Below are 24,306 nucleotides of genomic sequence, written 5' to 3'. Positions count from 1 at the left end.
TAAAAACCCCTATGACTGCTCACTCAGAACCCAACACAACCCCCATGCCCCCAGAGCTTCCTACAGCACCTCAAAGTGCTTCGGAGTGCAAAGCCCAACCTGTGACACCGATGATGGAGTCACCACTATCCAGTCCGATTGCACCATCCCCACCAGCAGGTCTTAAACCTTCATACGTGATACAATCTTTCCTCTCCTTGGCTAAGCACCTTGCCGTGACTTCTGGGGATGACTTAATAACCTGCATCAAGATGTTGGACGAAACTTTCACTACATTTGCTAGAAGTTATGAGAGGCTAGACCTAGGCCTTCTTGACAAAACCCTTGCTTCAGAGGTTCATGCATTACCATGCACTTGGGAAGAATACGAACTTATGACTACTAAATTCCCCAAAATCGCTGCCGAACTGATAGCAAACAACGAAATCTCAAAGGAGCAAGCTGCCCTCAGACGCCTAGTCACTTCATATCATAAGCCTCCTTGTTATGTTCCTGAACACGAGACGCAAGAGCTCATGCAAATGGCAAGCTCGCCTTCCACGTTCTTGCAGCAGTGGTTTACTCTGAGAATCCAATGGGAGAAAAAAGGTTGCCGAATAATGACCAATGCTGAGCAATGCAGGGCAGTTAAAACCATCGAATATGACCCCACTTATGTGACACCTATCTCGTTTAGGGTTTTGGCCATCACCCGCAATCAGCATTTGGACGACCATGTGCTCGCCCACCCCTATATTGACCAATTCCTCACGGAAGAGGAATTACATGTTGCCAGCCACCTTAATACTAGAGATCTCTTTCACAATGTCTTGACCTACATCTCCCAAGTCTCTATCCAACCAGCTGCTCTTGATTGTCATGCTCAACTGGAATACAATCCAAAATTCTACACGTGGCTTCTTCACACGTAAAGTCCTACCCCAACAGGACCAATGCCCTTCACCTTTTAACCCCCAATCCTAGGAAGGATTCTTCTCTCAGCCGGAAGAGGAGGGGGTATGTGGGTATGTGGTGAAGGTGAAAAGAATCAGATAGGAAATGAATAAAAAGGGGGTACAGTAAAGTAAAGGTAGTGAAAAGCATAAGCATTAGTATGAGAAAAATGGCTTCCAAAAAAAATTCAGTCAAGAGTTTTTATTCTCGCATAAACAGCAAAGTGCTATGTGGAAAATACTAACAGAAGTTACGAATTATGGCAGGAGTAAAAAATGTCGCAGCAAGACCGTGCCCATCGACTTCCGTTCACTGATGAGGAAAGGGAGCAGTATTGCATCCAATTGGAGAACCGCGCCTTCGTCCAGCTCAAGTTCCGAACCATCCACAACATCGGAGTCGTGGTGGCGAAGGAGGAGGCAGCCAGGAGGGTAGTGGAACAATGCAACCTTACAAAGTACATTGAAAAATTCTCGCAGGAGCCGGATCACTTTAAATGCGTAGAATTCCTTAGAACATACAATCCGGACTAGGAAGGTGGCATTGTAACAGTGGGCCGAGGAGAGGGTGCAAAGCAGGTGCAAGTCCTGTTGGATCCAGCCTTGGTGGAAAAGGCTCTAGGATTGGTACCTAGGACAGAAAGGCAACAAAAAAGAGATGTTTATGCCTTGCTGAAAATGAAGAAGGAAGAGGTGCTCACGAACGATGGCATAAGCATCCAAGACATCCCTGACACAGACACCAGGTTGCAAGCCAAGTTGGTGCACGTGCTCTTCTCTAGCCAACGTTACAATTCCTTAATGCATCGGATTAGCGTGCCAATGCTGGAGAATGTAGCAGCCCACAATCTAGACGAGGTGGATTGGAATGGCTACGTGCGGAAGACGATTGATCAAGCGACCAAGGCACTAGCCCTGGGAAGTGCACCAACAAGAGGAGAATCTCGGCTTCTAAGGTGACGGAAAGGAAGAAAGCCTCCTCCAAGGCCTCTTTCATCGGCTACAGAGGAGTCTTGACTGCACTCATTCAGGAGGCAGCACAGGAGCTGGAGGAGGGAGAAGGAGAAACGCCGGAGAGGTTGCCCCCTCGTCAGGACAAAGATAGGTCCACCGACAGAATGAAAACAGAAGAAGAAGGGGAGGGACAAACTAGTAAGAAGACAATTAGGACAACGAAGAAGAAGGCGACGCAGGGGAAGAAGAAGAGTGATGAAGGCAGGAAGAAAGAAAGGGAATACTTGGAAAGGGCGAAGAAGGAATCCTTGAAAGAAGAAAAGGAGAGAGAGAGAACAAAGAGATAGGAGGAGCAGAGGGAAAAAGAGGAGTTACAGAAAGCCAAGGAGGCATCAAAACAAGAAGCTGAAGCGGAGAAAAGGAGGGAAAAAGAACAAAAAGGGAAAAAGCAGGAGGAGCAGAAGAAAAGGGAGGAGGAAAGGAAGAGAAAAGCGGAGGAAGAAGAGGAGGAGCTACGAAGGAAGGAGGAAGAGGACCTGGCGGAGCCCACCCGACGGTCCATTGAACAGCAGTGCCGAGCAGACAAACTAAGGAACCTAAGCCCGTGCAGAGAAGAGGGGTTAGGATCCAGCACGCAAGTGCCAGAGTTCGTGCCACTTCCAGTCTCCGAAAGCAAAGGCAATGCCCCGCTCCATCCGATCCCTACCCTCTTGGTACCTCCTGCGAAACTCACCACCGTCACCCCCAACATCCCCACTAGCGCAGATGTGTTAAACTTCGTGGTGTGGATGCAGTATTTTATCAACAAGGAAATGGGCCAAGGGCAGAGCACAGAGACTACGGTCACATGACAGAAGAGGCTACCCACGAATGCAGAGTCCAGGCAAGAGCCCAAAAAGCAAAAAGTCGAAGCCTCTATCTCACCCATTCATGCAACGATAATGCCACCGGCTAATTATGACGAATATGTCGCCCAACTGCTCTCCCAATTGGAGAGAGCGAAGGAGGAATGCAAAATAGCCGTGGCTGAGTTGGCAAGCCGAGAAGGAAACCATGGCCGCCTTCCATCTGGACAAGACAAGAATGATAGCCTTGTAGCAGCGCAAGATTGCAAATCTGAAACAAGAACTGAAGGCTAGGGATGAGAGGGAGGGACATTGGAGGCAGCTACTCGAAAACGAGACGCAAGAGTTAGTAAACATGCAAAGAGAGCACAAGCTCCTAATAGTGCAGTACCAGGAGCTTGCTGCGAAATCTGCTGAGGTTGATGCACTCGTGGTGGAGCTGAATGCCAAGGACGAAGAAAGACAACGAGGCATGGAGGAGCAACTCAAGTGCCTAACACATCAGCTGACCTCTGAAAGAGAAGAACAAGAGAGGCTAGTTAGGGAACTAGAGGATTATGGACAGAAAATCATGATGCTGACCTTAAGATAGGGAGAGGGCCTGGAAGTAATGAACAAAAGGGCAGAAGAGTGGGCCGCGCACAACGAGAAGAGGGTGAAGACACTCGCGCGCCGCCTTGCTCTAATAGAAAAAGAGAAAATCATCACAGAGAGCAAGGCAGAGGCAGCCCAAGTGGCCTTCAGCACTCAACAGAAGGCCTTCCTTGATACCATCTTGGACGCCACCCACGCAGCACAAGGAGAGCCACTGGAAGCAGTGCAAAGGAAGCTCGGCATGGCAAGAAGAGCCCTACACGCTGGACTACAGATGCCACCATTACCAGCGGAGGTTAGGCGGAGTTTGGAGGAACAACAGAAATACCTAATGCGGGCCGGCCTAACCTCCCAGGAGATAGATGCCCTCGGGTTCAAGGAAGAAGCAGTATACGCAGAACAACAGGGGGAAGAAGCAGAGCTGAAAATCGATGTGAATCGATTCAGGGAAGACGTAATCCCGCAACCCCCCTCACCACAGGCCCAAGACCCACCACAAGAAGATCCAGCTGCTGCTGTGTAGAAAGAAAAGCCATCTCTAAAGAAAGATGAAAAAAGCTAGTGGAGGATGCCAGACAGAAACTGAGAGCCAAACTAGCTGTGCTACCGTCCGCGCCTCTCCCTCCGTGCCCAGATAATCTTCCCGCAGGATTCCACGCAGAACTGGTGGTGTGGGAGGTACAGGAACTAGGAAAGGAGCCATTCTCCTTCAGTTTCCTCCTACCCAACAGTCTGCGGAGGGTCCTGCCTCTCGAAGTGATGGACGAGGTGATTGTGGTCGGTGGCCGGTTGGGGAAAAAATGGCTGGAGGAGCGGGAAAAGACCCCAACCTCTTGGGGCACCGAAGCGGCCGACTACTGGTAAGATAAATTTTTTGAAATCCCCCCCACTGTACAAAACTATAGGAGCCAACCCCTGTGGAGGAGGCGAGTATGCGACATAAGCATGCTCGCCTAGATGGCTTTTTGTAATACCCAGCCATTCGAGCGGAACGACCCTACTTACATGGCGTACCCTCGAAGGGTAGGCGTAGATTTTGATGCCACCCTCCACGGGCGGTATGAATTTCCCGTCATTTATAACTCCACTGTAGCATCCTTTGACAACGCCCTTCTTTTTACCGCAGAAACCCTAGACGAGTCTATGATGCGCTTCCTTGCGGACTTTTCCTCATGTCTTGACCCCGCTTTTGTAACCACTTGTAATTATCTTAGGTTACTTAGGCTACTTCTTAAGCAGGACCCAACTCCACAAGAGGGCGGCCTGCCTCCCCTATTCTTTGACCCTAACGATATAGATAATTGTGCCATGGCTCGTCTCATGATGAGGACTAGTCTCTTTCCCTCTTTTTGCCTAGCCCTCCTAAAGGACATGAATGACAGCGAGTTCACTAGATGCGACCACCCCTTTCTCTCCACTGCCTCCCTTCATGTCCGCATGAATCTAAAATATTACATGCAGAGTCGCCAACTTTTGAGCAAGTCTCTCCGCCCCCCTTCTCCTCCTCATTCTGACCAAGACACTTAGGCCTATGTATCATTTCAAAAAAAAAAAAAGCACCACAATCACTGCACCTAGGGTTCTCCCTAGCCCCCTCTCCCACTTCACGCTTAGGGCACATCAAGGGCAGGACTTTCGGACCTGTCATCCTAAGGCTTGCACTGCACCTCCAACGAAGCACAAACTAGGTCCTCAAGTGTGGGACGTTACCAAGGGCTTGCCCAAGGTTAGACCCATCTCCTAGTTCCACTGCCACGAGCACCACACACTACACGGCAAGCAGACACACCCCTTAGGGAGGGCACAACTTTTCTTGCAGATTATGTTCAACTCTCAAGAAATAGCTACCCGCGGAAGACCATCACCCACGGCACCCTTTAATGACCCAAACGTGCCGGCATCCAACCATCCGTCTGCTGATGGCCACCGTGATCAAACCAGGTCGAGGTAGAATTGCCATTGGCATAGATCTTGGAACCGCATCGTCCAATGATCCATGCCCAACGCCTCAAGATCCACGGATCGCTTATTGATTCCACCGGCCTGAAGACCTTCAACTCAAAACTGAAGACCTTCAAATCAAAGACAAGGATCTTCAATCGAAGCCACGGGTTTTCAAGCCAAACAACGTTCGAGGGGTTTCTCCAGAATAAATCCCTCCAATATCATCATCCTAAGGGATTGCTTATTGCTTCAAGCGTTTCTCATACTCAAAAGACGACCGGCTACATAACCAACGCCACAACCGTGTGACAGATGCCGAGTATCTTCATGGAGCATAAAGCACGCTGGAATCTCTCCTGGTCATCATCCCTAACCACCCACCTACCTGTTCCGCCTAACAGCCGACCTAGCTTGCCACTATGTCCCACCGCAGTGCCATGGAACTGGCACTTGGCTAGGAGGGGGATAATGTTACCGTGTTTCCGCAGCACAAAGGAGCGAAAAATGGAAAGAAGGGAAAATAGCAACAAAGGCGCAGGATAAAAGCAGAAAAAGGCGCCTTGATCGGCAACCAATCCCTGAAAAATTCAAATGTTCGGACACGACCCTAAAGAATCTTCGGTGTCGAGCCAAGGCAATGAAAGAGAAAAAAGGCGCACCATTAAAATGCAGAAGCGCCCCCGAATCTGTGTAAAAGAGTGCCAGGCTTGCTCCTGTGCAAAGTGTATACATTAGTTGGGAATAGGATAAATTAGAATGGTGGGAAATGGGAAAAAGGGCCTAGGCTATGGCCAGCCATGTAAAAGAGAGAAAAGGGGATGATCGCCCAAAAAGGATTTAGGGCTTTGTATATAAAGTTGGAAAGTGAATGAGAAGCTCATTCTTTGGTATGTGGCAAAAAGAGTCTTCTTTTTCCTCTCTTCTTCTCTCCTTCTTGCTTGGGTGTGCTCTTGAGAGAGGGAGTATGAGAGTGTGAGGGAGTGAGTGTGTGTGAGAGTGAGGGATCAAGAGGGTGAAGCTCTTCACCATCTCCTTTTCTCTTCTTCTCTTCTCTTCTCTTCTCTTCTCTTGTGCGCACGGCTATGGAGGATGGAGCTTGGAGATGGAGGAGGCTTGAGGATGCTTGAGCTAGCATCAAGAATCGTGGAGCTACCGGAGTGCAAGAGAGAGAAGGGTATTCGATCGGGCATCAAGGTAAGCTCACTACACTCGTAGGATCGACGGTGCGTCGGCTAGGTGAGAGATAGCCATTAGAGCTCGCTTGGAATGCTTAAAACAATAAGCGGTCCGTGGGTCTTGGCGGTTGAGCGAAAGCTCCCACATGCAGGCATAGCTAAGCATATGATGGTCGATAAGCATGAATCCAACACCCAAGTATGTCATACAAACATCTGCTAGTGAGTAGGCACGCTCCCCAGGCAACGGAGCAAAGTGTTCATGCCACAACCAAAACTTGACACAAGTAGGTGTCAGTTCACAAAGATACAGATTCAAAACTGAGACTTAGCTCATAAGCATACAGTGAACTGTTAACCCCAACACGAAGAAAGCAAAAAGAAGTGGAAAAGACGCAGGGCAAAGGCGGAAAAAAGGTGGCCCGATTGAAGAAAGAATAGGAGAAAGGCCAAAAGTGCAAGGGCAACCTTAAAAGTCCAAGGCAAATGCAAAAGGGAAAAGGCGCATTTTAAAATAAAAAGGCGCACCCTGAAATCTTGTAAAAGAGCGCCGGGCTCTCACCCGTGCAATTTGTAAATGTAGACGGGCGGTGGAAAGGAAGCTAGGAAGATAGAAGGAAAATGGGAAAAAGGGCCTAGGCTACGACCGGCCATGTAAAAAAGGGGAAAAGGGGATGACCGCCCAAAAGGGATTTAGGGTTTTGTATATAAAGTTGAAAAGTGAATGAGAAGCTCATTCTTGTGTGTGGCCAAAAGTGGCTCTCCTCTTCTTCTTTTTCTTCTTCTTCTTGCTTGCTTGAGCTTGTGCTTGAGAGAGGGAGTGTGAGAGTGTGAGGGAGTGAGTGTGTGAGGGTGAGGGACCGAGGAGGAGAAGCTCTCCATCTTCTCCTCTCTTCTTCTCTTCTCTTCTCTTCTCTTGTCTTGCTCACGGCAATGGAGCTTGGAGCGTGGAGCTTGAGGATGGAGCTTGCTTGAAGCTTGCACTTAGATCGTGGAGCTACCGGAGTGCGCGGGAGACGAGGTAACTCGAACGGCACGGAGGTAAGCTCACTACACCCGTAGATATGGATGGCGCGTCGGTTATGTGAGAGGTAGCCATTAGTGCTCGGCTTGGAATGCTTGAAACAATAAGCGGTCCGTGGGTCTTGGCGGTTGAGTGAAAGCTCCCACATTTTGGTTCCGTTGCCGGGACCAACGGATTCAAGCCTTGAGTGCTTGCGCGCTTCAAATAGAGCATCAAAGTAAGGGGTTTCCCCCGAACCGGTGCTTGAGGTAGATAGGTAGGAAGCGAGGGGGTTAAATATGGTATTCGATCTCCTTGGCAAGTAGGTTTGTTGCTTTCTTGAGATTTATGTTGAGGAATGAAGTAGTGTAGGTATTTACTTTATGAATTGGGTGCATTTAGGGTAGGAGAAAACAAAGAAAAAGAAGAAAAAACAAGCAAACAGTAGGGTTTTCTGTTGCTGTATAACAGGCTAAAACAGGGAAATAGGGGACCAGATTCAAGTTTCTGGGAAGATAGGGATAGGGAACTAGTTGTGAGGTTCTGCAGTGCTGGGAAAGGACCTTGACAGGCCTAGAAGGCCAGGACAGACCCCATTTTATTGGTTTGCCTTGAGAGAGAGAGTGAGAGAGAGAGAGAGAGAGAGAGAACTTCTGGTTCACAGGATGAGGAAGCGCTGCCCCGATTCCTAGGCATCGGTGATTTGTGCTGCTCTAGGTGAGTCTGGTGTTTTCCAACAAGTGCCCTGATCAGACTTAGAAAGTCTGTGGTGATTGTGTGCACCAGACAGTGAGGAGGGGTCAAACGCGCGGAAATCGCGCCCGCCGCCGACGCACTCGAACCAACTCGCTATGGTCCAATTCCCAGAATCGGACCACCCGAGTTTGGGAGTCAGACCGTCCGATTCCCAGAATCGGACTAGCTCAGAATCGGACGTGCCACGTGGCACTCGAACCACTCGGATTCGGACCAACCCGTCTGACTCGAACACTTGGACACTCGGACGAGTCCATAATCGGACCACTCACAATCGGACCAGTCTGGTCCGATTCCCAGAATCAGACCAGCCAGAATCGGACCACCCTGTCCGATCCGATTCCCAGAATCGGACGTGACCAAAATCGAACCATTGGTCTGATCGAACCAACCCAAAATCGGACGTCCAATTCTGATAATCAGACTCCTAAAAATCGGACATCTTGGAATCGGACCAAAAAACTGTCAAAATCAGACAGGTATCCAGAACACAAGTTCTGACGTATCTAAACCTCGAAATTGACCCCAAAGGCCACGTAGAGCTAAAAGCACATCACAAATCCTCACTAGGCTAAAATTTAGAGCACGTAGTTCAAAATTAGGCTATAAACGGTCCTCCAAATTGCATATGGCGTCTATCGTAACGGCCCTGCGGGCCGGGGGGACTGCCCCCCCCCCCCCCCCCCGGACCCCCGCAGAGGGGGCTCTGCCCCCTCCGCACCTCCCCCGAGTAGGTTGGAGAGAAAACGCGCACCGCGACAGGCCTTCCAAATTGGACCCTAGTGAAGTAATGGCTCTACACCAGTATGGAGTCTCACTTGCAATAGAGCAACCAAAAGCCCATACCCGAACAGAGAGAAACAGAGACCCTAGAACATCAATGGGCCAATCTAGCCATCAAGGGCAAAAAGGCCACACCATGAGAACACAAAGACATTGTGTTCATACCATGTCTAGTCAGAGTGAAATGCAACATCAGCAAGCTGCAAATGCCAAGATGACTAGACATGACACTCTTGACGAGAGATGTACCTTGAATAGCATTGCACTGACGATCCAAGACAGCAGTGGAGAATCCACATCTGGTCGTGCAGACGAGGACTCAAGGGCATCTGTCAGAAGGCTTAAATTTACAAGCCAGGACCCGGAAGATGAAGACATAGTACCATCTGCTTATCTTAGGGTCAAACTCACCGCGAAAAGAGAGCATACTATCGATGCTCTGATTGATGAAGGAGCAGATTTTAACATCTTGACCTATGAATCATGGACCCTACTAGGCCAACCAGAGCTCACACCGACTAGTGCAACTATTAGCCCTTATGGGGGACACCCACAAGCACTCATGGGGAAGTGCAAAATCCTTGCAACAATTGAAATGGAAAGCTTGCCTATCCTATTTCATGTTCCTCCAAAAAGTGCTAGTTGCAGGAAAGAAACCCTCCTAGGAAGACCCTTCAAAAGGGTGACCAAGTGTGAGGCTGACTATGTAGCACAAAGGATACACCTGACACTACCGGGTGTGAGGATAGTCACCACCTTTAGCAAGGGTGACCTCATCAAACCTCGAGGGAAAGGCAAGCAAGGTGTTGACATAACAGTCAAGCCTGCAGATGAGAGCAAGGACTTGTTCGAAGAGTTGATACAAGCATAGGTCGAACAGCAAGAACCAGTGAGTGAGGCCAGGCCTGGAATAAGAAGGTCAAGAGACAATGCCAAGGACGGGCTTTGGACTTACAAATATCGTAGAAGACCCCAAAAGAAGCCCAAGCCTTATAGACGGAGGTGTCGATGGAGAGCCAGCACAACGCCACGATGGATATCCAAGGCGTTGCTTCGGGCTCAAGGGTATTATGCAGGCAACCGATGGATTTGGGTGCCAAAACCCCTTGTCAAACCTCCGTGGTCGACAGAAGGCCAGAGTGCATCAAAAGCAACGAAGCACAGGAGGAAATCTAAGAGAAAGTCTAGGTCTCGAGGCAAGAAACCAGACATGAGTGTTCGAAAGAAAGAGCCTCAACCTAGCATGCTTAATAAGCAGATGTCATATGTAACCATTGAGCGTGCACAAAAGCCATTAGTGCCCAATGAGCCTTTGATTTCCCAGGGGGAGAACAAACATCATAGGCACAACATTGCTCAAGGCAAGGCTGATCGCTCAGCAAAGCAAATGGCACAATCATCTAATAGCCTTGAGAAAATCAGTCAGCTAGTGCCACATCCGCCTAGGAGTCCTAGATCTCCTACGCCCTCTTCTCCCAAACAGACACAAGAAGCACCACAGCAGTTGTCAAAGGCGACTGCTCAATTCCAATCTCTATCTCCATCTAAGCTTCCAACCGTCAAAGAGGTGGGACATGATTCCATCTGTAGTTCTCGACCCAAGGATATGCATGAGCAACCTAATGTGACCAGATCAACTCATGCTCGATCTACACAAATGAGTGCTCAAAGGCCAACGAAAGACACAACCACTTCTGATCGCCCTAGGGACTTGACACTGCAATCCACCAAGGGAAGCCAGCCCACTGAACTAGTTGCTACTACTTCCAATCAGGGATCACAGCAGTCACAACCCTTGGCCGTGACAATGCCCCTTGTGGAACGTGTCCTTAGTAGTTTACCTGTGGAGGAGGTGTCGCAACCAAATCCCTTGGCAACTCCAACGCTTTCAAAGTGCCTAAAGCCTAGGACGGAGGAGTCAAACGCAAGGGAGTTGGTTGAAGAGTTAGACTCTCCAAAAAGGGCAGCAGTTGTGCCCTCACAACCGGGCAAGGCTATTCAGCAAACCATGACTATGTCCCATAAGGACACACTAGAGAAGGGAAATGCTGAGGCCCGACCAAGCACATCAACGGTCGATATAGCCCAGGGTCCTGAGTTGTTGAGAGAGGCACCTTCATTGACCAAGAAAAAGAGGAGAAAGCAGAGAAAACAGCAACAGATGCAGGTGGTTGTGGACCCAAAGAACATTGAGACGAAGGGCGCTGGAGAGCTGATGAATAAAGCATCGAGTCCATCCACCAATGAACCCACTGATGCCTCTCCTAATAGCGGTGAAACCCCAGACACATCCGTGTGTTCTGAGAAACCAAAGCAACCGTTGCCATCAACAGTTGCTTGCAACACTCTATCCACTGACAATAGAACTCACATTGATCAATCAAGAGTGGATACAACGCTGTCACAACAGGGTGACAAATCTATACCAGTCACATCCGAGAAGAACCATCACGAAATAACAGCAAAACCTCAGGAGAAACGTGAGAACCCCAAGAGCATAAGAAATCCTAGCGTTGACCAATCTTGCTCATCTAGGCCTGAGCCCCCAGCCATGCTAAAGCCTAAGGAAACCCTTAGAACCTTGCATGAGATAGCAACCGAGCAAGCCCTCGTTGAACATAGAGGTGTCACAGAATGCTTAACTGAGTTGGAGGCTAAGCTCAAAGTGGTCGCGCGTGTCTACGTCCTTGCGGACATGGGCACAATCCCCAAGGAGCAGCTTGGAAATTACTTGACATTTCCTCTATCATGGGAAGAACAAGAACATCTTAATGGGCACTACGACAGGCTCCTGCATGAACATATGCGACTCATCCCTGACGAGGAGGCTGACGAACTGCGCTTAACCGTCACGTTCAATGAAGTGCTCTGCCGATCGAATCTCGTAGACATAGAGCTACTAAAGCGACTGTCAGCAGGCCAGCGTCAATTTGAGCAGCGTTGGTGCGAAAGCCGCATTGTAATGGCCGAACTAGGGGCTCAGATCATGACGGTATCATAAGAGCGATTGGCCAAATGGCGATCCCAAAGGGACCCAACCTATGTGGCACCAACGTCCCTTCGAGTACTCACTGGCATTCGGGGTACGGACTTAGCTGGGACTAGGGTTCAGGGCCCTTTGATTGATAAGGTTCTCACTGAGGAGGAGTTACATATTGCCAGTAGACTCGGTCAGGGTTCCATGCTACTCGACGTGGCAAAATATCTATCAGTATTAAGTCAGCTGCCACGAATACTAGATACGTGTGCCACGCTCCGGTACAACCCCGAGTTCTACACTTGGTTCTTATCCTCGTGATTTGACATGGATTCATAGATATGTATATAAATAAACACTGATTTTTGTGTCACCTTGTATAAACAATATCAACACACACAAGTAACGATAGTCAAGCACAAGGAGAAGAGTTGGTTCTAACAGGCTAACCTCCTCAAGTCCTCTTCTCATCACACATTTAAGAGCCGTGTGACTGCTCCCACCTCCAAGTGAAGGGCATGCAACCCACGTTACCGCCATAGGAAGCCTTGACCAACAACACTGATGGTGTAGATAGGGTGCAGCCCCTCTCTATACACCTTCTTCCCTTTTTGGTCTATCCTTCCGAGGATGTGCCCTATCCCACTCCATGACAACCAGTCCACACAACTTAGCATAAGCCAATATTGGCTAATGGCTGGAGGCAAAACGAACATCATCATGGGGGCCATCCCGTTACGACAAAACACTGCATGCCTCACCCCTCCCCTTCTTGTCATATGCACTTCATAAACCACACTAAAATCCCTTCCATGCAAACAGTTGTACCCTGTATCAAGGTTTAACCCTTGAAGTGCGTCTTGCAGGTTTCCTTTTGCGGTGGAACGCATGGAGGATTAAGGAGATCTAGCATGCAAAGACGCTCTGCGCACAAGGCGGGAGCATGTGGCACATGCCCCTCCACCGGAGCACTATGTGCCCACCATCAAGAGGTATGCCAAGAAGCGAGGCCCTAAGCGACATTGCCCAGGGCGAAGGCCAAGGAATCCTCGAGTCAAGAAAGTTGAGACTCGAAACGCGCAACAAGTGGCAGCACTAGTGGTGCGCATTCCCAACTCCCACTCGGGCCCCGGATGCTCAAAGGCGGAAAGGGCAGCTCGGGAAAGAGAATAATTTAATGAGTTATTTAAAGATATTCTGGAGACGGTAGCGGGCCGGGATTACACCATTCATGTCCCAGTCGACATGTTCCCTGCTCACCCCCGCGGGAGTCTCACACCAGCAGAGCCCCAATCACCCGGCCATCCAGACTCGCCCCGCCTTATACAAATCGAGTAGCCCATAATGCATAAGGGGCTTATCAAATGATAACTGGCCAAAACTTTTTGTTTTTAAATGGTTGAGTGTTCCCGACTTGTTAAGTGTTGACATGTTCCTGACTTGTATGAACTTATCATATCTGCGTTTAATATATGCTACGCCTTTAGCAAAAGAAAAAGCTAATCAAGCGCAGGTGATAAATGTCTAGTCAACACCATAGAATTCAAATAAGTGATGTCTCCTTGCATTGCACTGGTTTATTATAGTTGCGGCATACACAATGCATATGCTCTCATGAAGCGACAAGTGAATGTAGGATAATACAGGTCCCTGTGCGAAAATGCTCAATGCCCAATCACCGCAACACCCACAACCCCACAGCGAGCCGCGGCAAAGCCACGCTGCCGAAAGCACCCTTGCCAATCGCCCACATTGCATGGCCCACAAAACATTCCTGGACCACGCCCCCTTTTTGGGTCAGGCTCTATAGTTGGCTCACGGCAGTCGTTACCTCAATTATACCAACATCGCATGTGCCGTAAGGAGGGTTGCAATATCTCAAGTGTATCTCCCTCTTTCGCCAACTGCTTCTCTAACAGCGAGGCTAGGGCACCATCATCATTGTGCTATTCATTTTCTGAGCCTTCGAAGCTTGACATTTTCCAACCCATTGAAAGGCTGATAGCCTCAACATATTGTAATGGTTGTACCTAGGAAAGAAAAAAAAAAGAAAAAAAAAAGAAAAGAAAAAAAAAGTGAATGGAAAAATAAGAAGCACCCACGATCACAGCACAGCACCTAGGGGTCCTCAAATTAGGTACGTCTGGTGACCTTGGTCGACCGACTTCGTCCCTAGTCCCCTTGCCCCTTACACTCACCCACAATTGTTCAAGGCACATCAAGGGCAGGACATACCTAGGGAGCTTGTCTTGCCTAGGGTTAGACCTGTCGCCCTGACCCACTTGCACAATTTTCTTTTGCACTCTGCCTTCGTACCATTGCAATCAGTGGTGATAAGCACCGCACGATTGGCCATGAAAAGTACACCGTACTCATCAAGCAAGTCCAATAGTTTCCAGCTACTGAAAGTGCGGTGTCATTGTATTCCATTATGCTACATCGTGCAGTCACAATGCAAAGGATGTCTCATATGCCTTCACGCGTACTCCTTCTCCACATGGACAACTTTGCTTCATCCACGAACTGTTATGAGAAACTAGCCACGGTCTTCTAACTATGTAATATCTAAGTATGCACGAGCACTCACGTAATATTTGCACCGAAGTATATCCACAGTTTGGGTCCTCAAGTGCAGGACAATACTCTCAACATGCTTAGAGTTCGACCTGTCTCCCAAACTAATCAAATATGTCTTGTGCACGATGAGAAGCCTAGCACTACCCCTTAAGGAGAGATCACAGGTGAGGTTTTCCAATTGCAGGTATAAGGTGTTGTTTGCTCTTCATCAACACTCAAACCGTGATACTTGTCCCTTACCATCCAACAAGGCCGCAAAGAATCGTCATGTGTAGAATCCCCAACAAACCAACACTTGTGCTGGCCATCAATGCAATCCCCAACATAGCATAGCCCTACCACCAACTCCAACAACCTTCCACCAGCCACCTTGGCCACCAACAGACCCCCAGGACCTTCTGCCACACCACCACCAACACTCCTCCACGGAAACCACAGGCGTCCTTGCCACCCACGTCTTCAGTGCATGCTACAGCCTGCTACCTACGATGGTGAGTGCCTTGGGACTAGGAGGGGGGTAATGTTAACCCCAACACGAAGAAAGCAAAAAGAAGTGGAAAAGACGCAGGGCAAAGGCGGAAAAAAGGTAGCCCGATTGAAGAAAGAATAGGAGAAAGGCCAAAAGTGCAAAGGCAACCTTAAAAGTCCAAGGCAAATGCAAAAGGGGAAAGGCGCATTTTAAAATCAAAAGGCGCACCCTGAAATCTTGTAAAAGAGCGCCGGGCTCTTACCCGTGCAATTTGTAAATGTAGACGAGCAGTGGAAAGGAAGCTAGGAAGATAGAAGGACAATGGGAAAAAGGGCCTAGGCTACGGCCGGCCATGTAAAAAAGAGGAAAAGGGGATGACCGCCCAAAAGGGATTTAGGGTTTTGTATATAAAGTTGAAAAGTGAATGAGAAGCTCATTCTTGTGTGTGGCCAAAAGTGGCTCTCCTCCTCTTCTTCTTCTTCTTCTTCTTCTTGCTTGCTTGAGCTTGTGCTTGAGAGAGGGAGTGTGAGAGTGTGAGGGAGTGAGTGTGTGAGGGTGAGGGACCGAGGGGGAGAAGCTCTCCATCTTCTCCTCTCTTCTTCTCTTCTCTTGTCTTGCTCACGGCAATGGAGCTTGGAGCGTGGAGCTTGAGGATGGAGCTTGCTTGAAGCTTGCACTTGGATCATGGAGCTACCGGAGTGCTCGGGAGAGGAGGTAACTCAAACGGCACGGAGGTAAGCTCACTACACCCGTAGATATGGATGGCACGTTGGTTATGTGAGAGGTAGCCATTAGTGCTCGGCTTGGAATGCTTGAAACAATAAGCGGTCCGTGGGTCTTGGCGGTTGAGTGAAAGCTCCCACATGAACCAAGACATATGATGTATCATCCCAAAAGGTAAGAAGTCCCAAAGTCTCAAGTGTTTGTAACTGCTCAATAGCATGTAACGGCTCAATGCATAAAAGTACTACCTACTCAATGTCTGATAAGTATTCAAGAATGCTCCCACTGGCACAAAAGCCGTATGTATGAGCTCAAGAGCTCAAGCCAAGGCAAGACACAGTGCCAATGACATAAGTCCAAGACAATACATCAATAGTACATCTTGAACATGTAGGCGGTAGAGCATCCATATGTAGCATCCATAAGCATGTAAGACATCAAGTACATCCCAAGATACAACTCTGGCAAGCCAATAAATAGCTCAAGTAAGCTCCAAGAATCCAAGGTCAAGCCAAGACCGAGCTCCAGTAGCAATAGGCTCCAAACAATGTAACTAGCATGTAGTAATGGCATAGGCTAAGCATGTCAAGAGACCAGTCAGACATAAGAAACATACATGCCATAAGTACATCCAAGACAGAGCATCCAAATGCTTTGCAAAGCGTGCTCAATCTCAACCAACGATCCCGAATCAAAACCAAGCTCTATGTCGAGCCCCGTATCAATACATCACCATATATGCCTGAAACATAGCCCGAAAAGCATAGGCATAAGTATACATGAGCAAAATGACTTCAGCCCAATTGTGTACAACAGTGATTTATTGTTCAAAACTGAGAATTTCAGCACCAAGTTCAGCTCCAAATGGTTGCCAAACAATAGGCATACATTCCGCTAATATCCGAGCATGAAATGGAACCAATTGGGCATCAAATGACAATGCCAAACAAGCTGTAGCATCAAATGTCAGTGTAACACTATCATAAACTACATGTGGACTGTTATGACAGTCCCAAAACAGTGTTAAATCAGTCCAAATGCTATGCCAACACATCAACCATCAAAACCAAGCATCAAAGCATGTTCACATGCCCGAAATTGAGCCTTTCCAAGTGCCAATGGAGGGGGAGAGCTGCTGTTGTGACTGTTAATGCTGAAGACAGATATGGGAGGGTTGCGTAATTCTGCGAACTATAAATGCTGGTCGTGGGGCTACAAAAGATGGTGGCCAAGCTTCGGAGGGGCCTGGTTAAAGCTAAGGAAGGCCTCAAACAAGCTTGAGCAAGTCTTGTTCAAAGGCAAGTGAGATATGAAGCAAGGGAGCTTCAATGGTGGCTGCCCCAATCTTGTTTGCAGCCTGTGAGGCCTGAGAACTGAAGTAAACCTTGAAGAAAATGATCAAATACCTTTGATGTAATGCCCTGAAGATGTCCAACAATGCCGGGAAGGTGCTCGGGAAGCCGGGGAGTGACGAGAGCTCAAAGGAGTCGGATATGGCTGCGGGGAAGGAGACCCAATGCAAGTAGGGAGCCAATGGGATGCTGAGAATGCCATGAACCAAGCTCAAGAGTCGGAAAGCAAAGCTCTGATACCAGTTGAAAGGGAGTGATGGATCGAAGGTTGGACTCCAGAGCTATGGCGGGAGAGCAAGAGCAAGAAAGGGAGAGACTAGAAATGGGAACTCCAACAGTCACAATGTGTGACCGGGCCTTCCTTTATTTAAACTGTCACTAAAAAAATAAAGAATATAGTGACGGTGACGGACGCCCACCACCTGCAGTGTGCAGTGGTGGTGACTGTCAGTGTAGTAATACACGGGCAGCTAGGCAGAGGCGCCTTTACCCCCAACAAAGTCTCTATCTATTCTAGAATCCCAAGTGGTTTTTGTGTGTGTGTGTGTTTTTGATGCGGTTATGCGGTGACAAGGTTCAAATCATTGTTTCCTTTTGTAGTGGGATTAGTGGGAAACAATTCAATAGGAATCTCTATCTATTACATAATCCTAAGTGGTTCCTCCAAATCATTAGGATTCTATTCTCATCAAAATAGGAAAGAATCTTTTATTTTGCAAATCTATTAAAAAATAAAGAATGTGCCAATAGACCGATTTCCCAATAATTGTTGCACTTCATGAGTAACATTAATCACTTGACCCGCCATGTTTTGTCCTCTCACTACTAAGGAGTTACAGACATTGGGCATTTTATTTGGGCCTGAAGCCACATCGAATACTGGGATGATGGTTTGGGTAATATACCCCACATTTTTTTCCATTAAATTGGAAATTTTAAAATAGAAAAAGTCGATTCTCATTACTATTTTTGTTCCATATTTATCAAAAATAACATTGCACTTGAGGAAAAATAGATAGACATAATGGCCTTGCCTAAGAAGGCCAAAATTTGAAGTGTCCATCTCATGCTCTTATGCAAGAAGCGGGCAATAAGTGACAACTTAGTTGTAGGAGTGGGTGCACAATTTTGAAGACACTTGAATCCCCTCCATTCCTAGCTTTGCATGGTGTGTTCATCTTTGGCGATGGTTTGACCTTTGAATGATAGTGAATATTGGCTTATCCATATATTTTTAGCAAAACCATGCTAGTGTTCATGAAAAATTGAGGTTGAGTGTCAAGCAAATTGTTATATATGTAGAAACTCTTGAGACTTTTAGGTTTCTAAGTTATTAAAGTTTAGAGTAATTTTAGCTACAATATTATGCAAAACCTATAAAATGTTAAGGTTGCATGTTTTTGAATTGGCTCTGAAAAATTGTTTTCCATGAACATTAAACCTTGCTTAAAAATGAGAGAAGTGTGCATTGACTAATAAAAAAGATTAAACATGAGCTAGGGTAAAAGGGCCACTATAGTGTCATGTAACATTCCCCATTATACATGTATTTCCAGGTGAGTCACATAAATGTTTTTTAATAGTCAAACTATATACATTATATACAACTCGAAAAAAGAACTTTAGGAAATTTTCATATATTTATAAAGTAGACCTAGTTGTAAATGAAAGGTTTACAAAAGAGTGATAACGAGAGGCCAATATAGTGACACTCAAGGATGCATAGTTTTAAGGTCTTACAAAATCCAAAATATACAAAAAAATTATATGGCTCAATTGTTTGGCTCACATAGGCTTATATGTGACATAAAAGAATATATATCGTAACATGAAGTGGTTAAAAAAGCAGTACATTTTTTGCAAAATTGTCACTAAGTTGAGGCGAGGTGCGTTTTGCTTTTGGCGGCGGTGTCACTTGAGTGGCCACTTTATCGCAATAGGGTCGTAGCTCAGTGGTTTGAGTTCGCGGGGTATGTGAGACTCGAATTCAAATCCTAGGATATGCATCTCTTGTGGCATATTAAAATATCTATTCACGTCCAAAAAGTATAAAACACTAAACATGGAAAAAATTATGCACACATCCAAAATTTCCAGCTGTGCGCGACGTCATTTTATGCAAAGAGAGAGACAGAGTGTCTCAAATTTGGGGTTGGGAGAAATGTATCAAGGGGGGTGGGTGTGTGTATAAAAAGAAAAGCATATACACATAAATATACTGCACTGGATATTACCAAAAAAAAAGGGGTGTGTGTGTGTGTGTATATATATATAAACTAACAGTTGTGACGAGCCTCTAACTTTCAACTTTCAAACAATATGAGCCTGATTGTAGTCGGGCCCTTGGGAGATCGACCTGCTTCTTTCTTCTCTTTTACTGGCCTACACTGAACAGATCTGTATCCCCTCCTGTTGCACTCCTGAATCATTCGCGTGTCAACGATAGAACACAGGTACCTGCCATCGCTAACTCATAGCTCTTCTTTCCCCCCCTTCTCCCCGGCTTGATATGCGTCTTCCTCTTACTGCATTTGCCTTGGTTCTGTGGTTTCCATTCCATCACGTACCAGTCAGGTCAAAATTTTGAATCTGCAGTCTCTGCGTTCCAGTGAAATGCGTCGTCCTTGAACGTCTTAGCATTTTCGCATTCAATAAGGGAAAAGGAGACAGAGAAAGAGATTAAGTTAAAGTACCTACATAGTTGCAATGGTTTACGTCCACGATCTTGCTGGACAACGGTACAATATGTGACAGCCAGAATGATTTTTCTGGTCACTGTCTTGTGCTTTTAGCCTTCAAATACTATGGAGTTGTGATAAATGTAATATGTGACAAACGAGTCTGATATGATCTTTAATCGCCGGGCTTTAAATTGTAATCAGCAGGTTACTCGTGGATATACTTTTAGTAGAAAGAGCTGGTGTGTTATGTACCGAATCTATTAGTGAGTGTAATGTGTTTTCCCACACCTAAATATCTGGGCATCCCAGTTGTGTATACACAAGGGATTTATAGTTTACTTGTGTATATATAGATTCGGTACATATTCCATTTTGCTCTTATATAACATGTATGGGTAATTAGTTTATTATTATTAGAAGACGTGGGGACATTATTAAAATCCCCACATGTCCAAAGCATCAGTGAGAGGGCACTGGATCAGGCTGAAGATGATGATGGTATATGGAGACGGAGATAGAGTGTGCAACCTATAGAAGATAGGAGATGATAATCTGCTCCGAACTAACTGGCTATAAATAGCCAAAGTCCTCCAAATGGGCAACTTGCAAAGTGGACCCAGAAATATGCAATTGACTAGTCAAAAATGTTGATTGACACTCAAATAGGACCGACGAGGGGGCTGATTGCTGGTGTATGTGTCCTCTGGCAGAGCAAGAAGAAATGATTGTCTACTCAATGTGAACACATTTGACATTGATTGAGAAAGAAATGCACACAAAGTTGAATGGAGAAGATAGCTAGAGTTCTAGTGTCTTCATTAGACTCTGATGGAGCTCACAACCACGAGACGATAGACTCACAAAACAAAATGGTAGGCTAACATCCCCTCTCAGATTCTAGGAGTGTTCGGAGACCCAGCAACCTCATGTGATAAAGCATAGAAGCCTATGGAACAGGCTTTGTGAAGAGATGCATTACATTGTCCTTTGTGGGGCAATGGGCCATCACTAACTTAGATTTTGTAATTTGCTCTTGAACAAAGTGGTATTGAATCTCTATGTTCTTCGTTTGAGCATGAAACATAGGGTTCTTCACTAGAGCTAGGGCACTTTGGTTATCCACACGTAACTGAGTGGGTCTTGTTTGGGGAAAGCTAGTCTTTGCCAAGAAGTGATAGAGCCAAAGCGCCTTTTGAGTTGTAGACCAAAGAGCATGGTACTCGGCCTCCATAGAAGTCAAGGCTATAGTTGGTTGCTTCTTATTGCTCCATGAGATAGCTCCCAAGTGGAAGCGCACGGGTGGACAGAGCCATCTTTGTATCAGTTGTTTGGAGCTAAAGAAATTTTTAAAATTCTCATCTTATTTGTTGTGTACTCTCTCTCTCTCTCTATCAGATTCAGTTCATTGCGCTGTGTAATTTTTACATCTGCATCTCCTCCTAGCTGGGCGATTGCATCATCAGGCCGTTTTTGTTGTTTCAGGCAATTTGACTTTTTGCAGCAGATTTTTTCTTGTTTTGGTCAACTTTTGGTGAATATTGCATGTGAACTCTCAGTTTTTGCAGTTTGTGCTTGTGGTTTGGCTGCGTTCCCTCTCCAAATATTTTCTTTTCTCTCCTTATCTTCTCCTCCTCTATAGATGGCTCCTTCGTGCACATCCACACTTGTCATTTTTACATATATGACCTCGATGCTACTTGAGCATGAGGCATCTTTGAGGTTACAGGGGCGGCTTTCGTCATCTTATGGAGGTTCTAGTGAGGCTTTTGCAGCTTCAGAGAGGGGTTCATAGAAGAAGAGCCAGTGTTACCACTGTGGGAAGAAAGGTCATTTATGGAAGTATTGCAAGGAGTTAGCGGCTTCCAGGAAGTAGAAGGAGAAGAAGAGGCAGCAGGATGTGGACTCCTCCAACAAGTCCTCATTCGACTCCGACTCGGACTCCGACTCCGACTCCGACTCCGACTCCGATCCTTTGGCCACAGCGAAGGCCAAGGCATGGAAGGGATCAACTTCTTAGACTTGTCGGAAGGGATTGATGGCCCCTTGCTCTGTTGCTTACTTGTGGTGGTGATGACTGTCGGAAGTGGAGTAGTCAATGGAAGTGTAAACATATGTTGTAATGAATTGCTGAAACACAAGACAAAAGAGAAAGGGAAAGAAAGAACACTGAAGAACACAATACAGATGAGAATGCTTGAGAAATGGAATCCATATATCGAACACGAGACAATTGCATATAATAGTGAGTCACTGTTGCGTGGACATCGGCATTGGCTCCTCTCTCTACGGAGTCTCCACACGTGTGATGGTAGATGAGTGACTGAGTGAGAAGGAGGAGGCTGAATATATAGGACAAAAATATGTCCTCAATATGATCAGGTCGGCCAGCATTTAATGCTGGTTGATCAGCAATAAATGCCCAATATGACCATAAAATGACAAATAAAAATGCCTAAATATCCTAAATAATGTGCCTAGCCTTTGCATGCATAGACTCACATATGAGCTAACATATTTGCTAATACCCTCTCTTAGATCATGGGTGATCTGATACAATACAATGGTACAATGATAAATGACTCATCATAGTCCATACAACATAAAACCACCAAGTAGAACCATGGATACCCAAGCAGTGGGTGATCAACCTCCTCTCTCCAGGGAGTCTCCATGCGTATGATGGTAGATGAGTGACTGAGTGAGGAGGAGGAGGCTGAATATAAAGATAAAAAATGTCCTCAATATGATCAGGTCAGCTAGCATTTAATGCTGGTCGGTCAACAGTAAATGCCCAATATGGCCATAAAATGACAAATAAAAATGCCTAAATATCCTAAATAATGTGTCCAACCTTTGTATGCACAGACTCACACATGAGCTGTCATATTTGCTAATACCCTGTCTTAGATCATGGGTGATCTGATACAATACAATGGTACAATGATAAATGACTCATCATAGTCCATACAACATAGAACCATGGATACCCAAGCAGTGGGTGATCAAGCCATCACCAAGGTGCCTCGGAGAGAACTTGACGTTGATGTGGATCGTACCAGCTAGAGAAAATCATCGCAGATCTTTGTGTTTGTCGCAATGTCTCTCAATAGCATACATGACCATCTTGTCATAAATGCCTCTGGAACATACGTGATCATGGATTCACTGCCTTTGGCCAGACCGCCAAAGTGTCCCCTCATGTGAGCTCAAGACTAGGAGCCAAGCCCGCTTTCTATCAAATAAACAGCCCATCATGAACCTGGAAGTCAATCCTAGCTCTAGGATTTGAACCTGCCACACAGACTTCAGTTGATGCGTCAAGTACGTCCCTCTCTAGATCCTGTGCATTTGTATAGAAATATAGATGAGACACGGCTTCCCCACCTCACCACCCTCTCACACTCCCTCTTTGGCATTGGAGAGTCGTGAGGGATGACCTCATCACCACCACTAAAAAGCAGTTGAGAAAGGGGCCATCAATCCCTTCTCGCGATCCGAAGAAGCTGATCCTTTTCGTGCCTTGGACTTTGCCTTGGTCGGAGGGTCGGAGTTAGAGTCCGAGGTAGATGATGACTCGTCGAAGGAGTCCACATCCCGCTTTGTCCTCTTCTCCTTTTTCCTGGAAGCCGCTAACTCTTTGCAGTTCTTCTGTAAATGACCTTTCTTCCTACAGTGGTAACACTGGGTCTTCGACTTCTTTGCACCTCTCTCTAAATTTGCAAGAGCCTCACTAGAACTTGATAAAAGCCGCCCCTGTAACCGCAATGATGCCTCATGCTCTAGCAGCATCGAGGTCATATGTGTAAAACTGACAGGAGTTGATGATGTCTGTGCCCTCAAAGTATTCGCCACTCCATTGAATATTGAAGGGAGTTTGGAGAGTATGAGTTCAATAAGATGAGCCTTTTGTCGAAGCTGGTCCTGGATTTGGGTCACACAAAGTAGAAAAGGCTAGATAGTCTCTTTGGCCTTGAATGAAATTTGTTGGAGTTGTCCATAAAGAGTAACTGCCCTCATGGTGGAAGGTGCCGCGTACAACAATTGCAACTTCATCCATACTTCAGAAGATGTCCTGCAGGAGGTTGTTAGCAGATTAGACAGCTCAGGTGTGAATCTATGTTGTAGAGGCTACAACATTTTATGTAGTATTGTTCTTGGCATTTTTGGTTCCCTTTTTAGTGCTGGGGAGCATTAAATGTTGGCCGACTGCATTTATTGCTCCCCCCATTTTATGCCTATATATTGCTAGGGCTCCTCCTCCTCTATGTACTTCAGCTATCATTTGTGGATTCTTCTGAGGAGAGAGGAGCCGGTGCCAGGGTGCCCACACAGCCAGTGACTCACTGTTGTATACTGCTGTCTCGTGTTTGATATGGATTCCGTTTCCTGAGCATACATTTGAGTTCTCATCTGTATTTGTGTTTATTCATTTATTCTCTTGTCTTGTGTTTTAGCAGTTTATTTCAGCATGTTGTTTATGCTTCCATTGCTGCACCACTTTTGACATGGTATCAAATTTGAGGATTTGTGTTTCGGCTGTG

The 24,306-nt window shown here is 46.5% G+C and overlaps 1 protein-coding gene across 1 annotated transcript in view; it reads left to right on the top strand.

The window, feature by feature from the left end:
• The first annotated feature begins 19,378 nt into the window (after positions 1-19,378).
• The window catches only part of PEN2 (PTEN 2), a 74,901-nt gene continuing 69,973 nt past the window's right edge, over positions 19,379-24,306 (top strand). Inside the window, exon 1 of the mRNA XM_087678514.1 lies at positions 19,379-19,537. The gene's annotated coding sequence lies outside the window, so the exon portion shown is untranslated. The remainder of the gene's footprint in view (positions 19,538-24,306) is intronic.

Source organism: Lygodium microphyllum, chromosome 5, assembly GCF_053477565.2.
Source record: "Lygodium microphyllum isolate KBCC chromosome 5, Lygodium_microphyllum_v1.1.10, whole genome shotgun sequence".
Classification (NCBI taxonomy): Eukaryota; Viridiplantae; Streptophyta; class Polypodiopsida; order Schizaeales; family Lygodiaceae; genus Lygodium; species Lygodium microphyllum.
Note: the sequence above shows the minus strand (reverse complement) of the source record. Positions and strands in the feature narration are given on the sequence as shown.